The sequence below is a fragment of the Chiloscyllium punctatum genome, chromosome 17 (assembly GCF_047496795.1).
Source record: "Chiloscyllium punctatum isolate Juve2018m chromosome 17, sChiPun1.3, whole genome shotgun sequence".
Classification (NCBI taxonomy): Eukaryota; Metazoa; Chordata; class Chondrichthyes; order Orectolobiformes; family Hemiscylliidae; genus Chiloscyllium; species Chiloscyllium punctatum.
The window spans coordinates 51,518,458-51,524,166 of NC_092755.1; the positions used below are offsets into that span (position 1 = coordinate 51,518,458).

The window sequence follows — 5,709 nt, forward strand, 5'->3', positions numbered from 1 at the left end:
AAACTGTGCATCAGCTGATCATCTGTTCAGTCTCCAATATAAATTTCCACCATCACTTTCTGCTCCTCTCTGCTAATTTTTTTTATTCGCTTGTGGGAAATAGGTGCCACTGGATGGCCAGCATTTATAGCCTATGCTTAGGTGCCCACGAGAATATGGTGCTGAGCTGGCCACTTGAACTGCTGCAGTCCACCTACTGTGGGTTGACCCACATGCCATTAGGGAAGCAATTCCAGGCTTTTAACCCAGTGACGGTGGAGGAACAGCGATAAATTTCCAAGTCAGGATGGTGAATGGTTCAGAGGAGAACTTGGAGGTGGTGGTGTCCCTATGTATCTGCTGCCCTTGTCCTTCTAGATGGAAGTGGCCACGAGTTTGGAAGAGGCTGTCTGAGGATCTTTGGTGAATTTCTGCAGTGCATCTTGTCGACAGTATCGAATGCTGCTCCTGAGCATTGATGGTGGAGGGAGTGAATGGTTGTGGATGTGCTGCCAATCAAGTGGACTGCTTTGTCCTGGATTGTATTGAGTTTCTTGAATGCTGTTGGAGTTGCACCCATGGGGATTAATCCATCACACTCCTGACTTGTGCCTTGCAGTTTATGGCACTATGAGGGTTGGTTTTCCTGCACTTTGTATCAAGTGGCTAAAAATTCTTCAGTGTAATGTGTAAGAAAATCAGGTGCAGATCTTTGAACCTTCTAAGATCATGAAGTTTGGAAGTTACAGATAACAGGAAATAGGCAGCTGAGAGCTCCTTGCTCGAGGACTCATCAGTCATCTTAAAATCATTTTTGACGTTTGTTAAAAAAAAACAACAGTTTAAAGATTATGTAAAACTAAATAGGAGAAAGTGAGGACTGCAGATGCTGGAGATCAGAGCTGAAAAATGTGTTGCTGGAAAAGCGCAGCAGGTCAGGCAGCATCCAAGGAGCAGGAGAATCGATGTTTCGGGCATAAGCCCTTCTTCAGGAATGAGGAACGTGTGCCAAGCAGGCTAAGATAAAAGGTAGGGAGGAGGGACTTGGGGGATGGGTGTTGGGAATGCGATAGGTGGAAGGAGGTTAAGGTGACGGTGATAGGCCAGAGAGGGGGTGGGGGGGCGGAGAGGTCAGGAAGAAGATTGCAGGTCAAGAAGGTGGTGCTGAGTCTGAGGGTTGGGACTGAGAAAAGGTGGGGGAAGGGGAAATGAAGCTGGAGAAATCTGCATTCATCCCTTGTGGTTGGAGGGTTCCTAGGCGGAAGATGAGGCACTCTTCCTCCAGGCGTCATGTTGCCACGGGGCGGTTAGGTTAGTTGGTACAGGTGTCCTGTGGCTGAACACTTTAACTCCCCCTTCCAATCTGCCAAGGACATGCAGGTCCTTGGCCTCCTCCATCGCCAGACCATGGCAACACGACGCCTGGAGGAAGAGTGCCTCATCTTCCGCCTAGGAACCCTCAAACCACAAGGGATGAATGCAGATTTCTCCAGCTTCCTCATTTCCCCTCCCCCCACCTTTTCTCAGTCCCAACCCTCGGACTCAGCACCGCCTTCTTGACCTGCAATCTTCTTCCCGACCTCTCCGCCCCATCCCCCCTCTGGCCTATCACCCTCACCTTAACCTCCTTCCACCTATTGCATTCCCAACGCCCATCCCCCAAGTCCCTCCCCCCTACCTTTTATCTTAGCCTGCTTGGCACACCCTCCACATTCCTGAAGAAGGGCTTATGCCCGAAACATCGATTCTCCTGCTCCTTGGATGCTGCCTGACCTGCTGCACTTTTCCAGCAACACATTTTTCAGCTAAAAATAAAATGGACAGGATAAGGATTATCAAGTGTAATCTAATAGGCAGGAAATACCTGCAACCTGTAACCAGTGCGAATAGGTTTCTGATCCTGAATCAGATTAGTTCTCAGGAGTTTCTGATCTCCATAACTGGTGATGACAGTATCCTCAGGATGGTATACTGCTCCCAGTTTGGGTAATATTGATGGAGAAGCTGATCTCCATGTTTGGAGGTGACAGTCCATTGTCTGATTGTTAATGACTTCCTTCTTTGTTTGTTCTTTGCCTACTTGAGTCAGTCAAGTTATCAGGAAACTCTTTGTCTTCTCCTGAATGAGGTTTGGAAGTGACTTTATCTTCAGTTTCCTTGAGCTGAGAAAAGCCAGAGACATAATCCGTCCACGTCGAGAAGTTCCCTTCCATTGGAAGTGTCCATTCATTCCCCTGAAGAGTTGTTTCTGTATCCAATTTGGCCTCATACTCTATATGCCAATGGTTCAGTCAATGGTCAAATATTGGGGGTAATTTCCCCTCTTTCCCTCAAGTGCACCTTGTGGCTCACTGCTCTCTTGGATACCCTGATTAACCTGGAACTTTACTGTGCCTTTAAGGGAGATCTATTCTGGGCTGTTTCTCTTGCAGAGAGTGGGAACAGACTGTCTGCTTCAGAGGCAGAGGTAATCAGCTTTGAGCTCCCTGCATGGTTTTTTAAAAATTGGACTAAAGAAGCATGAGTGGGTGGAATCAGACTCACACTCATCCAGGGTTTTGGTTTTGCTTTCAGTTAGGGTTTGGACTTGGCTGCTAGATACAGCATCCTCTATCTGCTGCAGCAAATAGATAGAGATCTCTCTCTGCTGTTAGATTGTTCCATCCTCCTGCACTGCAGGAGACAGCAAGTGAGGACAATCTGTTTTGCTGAATTTGCCTTTGCCAGAGGTGTGTTGATAATTGGATGCTGCTATAATTGGAACAGTTGATGATTAGTTGTTTAATAATATATAATTTTAATAAATATTTCAATAGGCTGAAGGTTCTGGAAGGTGGCAGGAAGTGAGTCAGAGCGGAGTGGGGCAAACCAGGCACTGCAGGGTAGGCACCGATACTCCAGGCCTGGCCCGATGGAAGGCCAACTACTGCTGCCACTGCCAGTATAACCCAGTAAGCAGGCTCTGTCTGCAGGCAGAGGGGGTGAGAAGCTCCATCAAACACTACTTTGGAAAAGAAAGAGACAAAAGCCCAGCCAGCGACATGATAAATATGCAGGAGAGTTGTATTCCTTCCTTGAGTGGTACATCTCAGCAGCAGTACTGCAGGCACCTCAGTCCAGTGCATCTGATGCCCCTCACCCATCAGTTGAAGATCCCGGGTGGACGAGGGAGTGGAAGGGATCACACTCTTACAGCTCTCTTACACACAGATGAGAACCTAACTAACGCAAGAGCTACCAGTGAATGGAAAGCAACACATTATCCATTTTAAGTACAAGTTAACAGACTCTAAGGTATCTGAATGGGATGCACTTTCCTCTTGATAAGAGTCTGTTTGTGGAAATTCTGAATGGTGTTTTGCAAGAAGAAAGCAAAGAAGAGTTAACAGTGCTGCTAGAATTTGCTGAGGAGAAACTGAAGGTGGAATACATATTTGCCTGCTTCTACAAAAACAGAGAGGATTGAGCCTTGCCTCCGAGGACATTCAGCTTCATAGGCTTTAAGATTGTGAGACCTGGCCATCCCTCGGTTTCAGCTCGGCCTGATGTGCTGTTCATGATGTACTCCATTGACCAGTCTTCATCTGAGGAGTAGCAACCACATCCAGGGACACTTTACTGTTTCCAAACTTTTCATTGCAGCTCTAGTTGGAGAGGGTAGTCCTGATGCTGTAATACCCATAGCTATGGCCTGTAAAAGGTGCAGGTTTTCATTGTCTTTTGCATAAGCAAAATTTGATCATCTTACCTAAATGTTCTTGAGGCAATCTGGGTTGAATTCAGCTTCATAGATTGATACTGAGCAGGAATAGTTTGACAAATTTGTAATTCGAGACAATTTTTTTTGTCATTTGTTTCTTGAACTGTGTGACTATTTGTTATTGCTGTTAACAGAAAATGTTAAGCCTGTGAATTCCTTTCACATTGTGTTTTTATGTAACTTCTAGAAAGCTGTTTAAAAAAATTAAGGTATTTCAATTTAAAAAAAAAATTTCAATAGCATTTAAGTTGTGCCAATTTTTTTTGCTGTTTGTATTTGAAATGCTTTGTAAGAATAAAGTATGTTTTGCTTAAAGCCTGTTAGTGGACCAGTTGAATCACATCTGGAATACAGTTCCTTACACTTGCCTGTGAATAAAATAAAAATTAGGGTATCGGCTAACTTCTTGATATATTATATATTGGTCTGGTCCATAACAAACCAGAAAGTTGATTTCTAACAACACCACCCCTCTCAGCATTTCCAATATTTTGGTTCTGTCTGTTTGTGCTATAGACAAATCCTGGGCAGAGATAACGGCATTGTCGTACAGATCGTTCGGCTATAACACGGGTTTCGTTAATGCGAATTTGATATGACACAATTGACGAACTGGGGACACCATTTCTAAAGTGTGAACTTTTAAAGTATGCATTGCTTTTAATGAAAATCTGGCTCTATTAGTTTAAATGGTGCTGCTATTACACGATTTTCTTATAACCAGGGGTTGCACAAGAACGGAACTCCCGCATTATAGCAGAACTGTATTTGTCAATCCAGAAACTGGTATCGCAATAAAACTGAGTGTGCTGAAGAAACGCAGCATTTGTGCAGAGAGAAAAACCGAGTTCACATTTTGAGTTCAACGTAACCCTTTTCCTTATAAGGGGCATGAGATATCATCCTACTATTGAATAAATTTGGAATTTATAAATGGGTACTACAGTGATTTCTTCCAGCCTTCACCTCCAGTGAATCCTTAGAAGAGTATAAAGGAAGTAGGAGTATACTTAAGAGGGAAATCAGGAGGGCAAAACGGGGACATGAGATAGCTTTGGCAAATAGAATTAAGGAGAATCCAAAGGGGTTTTACAAATATATTAAGGACAAATGGGTAACTAGGGAGAGAATAGGGCCCCTCAAAGATCAGCAAGGTGGCCTTTGTGTGGAACCACAGAAAATGGGGAGATACTAAATGAATATTTTGCATCAGTATTTACTGTGGAAAAGGATATGGAAGATATAGACTGTAGGGAAATAGATGGTGACATCTTGCAAAATGTCAAGATTACAGAGGAGGAAGTGCTGGATGTCTTGAAACGGTTAAAAGTGGATAAATTCCCAGGACCTGATCAGGTGTACGGAGAACTCTGTGGGAAGCTAGAGAAGTGATTGCTGGGCCTCTTGCTGAGATATTTGTATCATCGATAGTCACAGGTGAGGTGCCGGAAGACTGGAGGTTGGCTAACGTGGTGCCACTGTTTAAGAAGGGCGGTAAAGACAAGCCAGGGAATTATAGACCGGTGAGCCTGACCTTGGTGGTGGGCAAGTTGTTGGAGGGAATCCTGAGGGACAAGATGTACATGTATTTGGAAGGGCAAGGACTGATTTGGGATAGTCAATATGGCTTTGTGCATGGGAAATCATGTCTCACAAACTTGATTGAGTTTTTTGAAGAAGTAACAAAGAAAATTGATGAGGGCAGAGCAGTAGATGTGATCTATATGGACTTCAGTAAGGCGTTCGACAAGGTTCCCCATGGGAGACTGATTAGCAAGGTTAGATCTCATGGAATACAGTGGGAATTAGCCATTTGGATACAGAACTGGCTCAAAGGTAGAAGACAGAGGGTGATAGTAGAGAGTTGTTTTTCAGACTGGAGGCCTATGACCAGTGGAGTGCCACAAGGATCGGTGCTGGGCCCTCTACTTTTTGTCATTTACATAAATGATTTGGATGTGAGTATAAGA

At 44.3% G+C, this 5,709-nt stretch overlaps 1 pseudogene; it reads left to right on the top strand.

Moving 5' to 3' along the window:
- The first annotated feature begins 1,795 nt into the window (after positions 1-1,795).
- Positions 1,796-3,841, top strand: LOC140487644 (ornithine decarboxylase antizyme 2 pseudogene; annotated as a pseudogene).
- Positions 3,842-5,709: the final 1,868 nt, after the last annotated feature.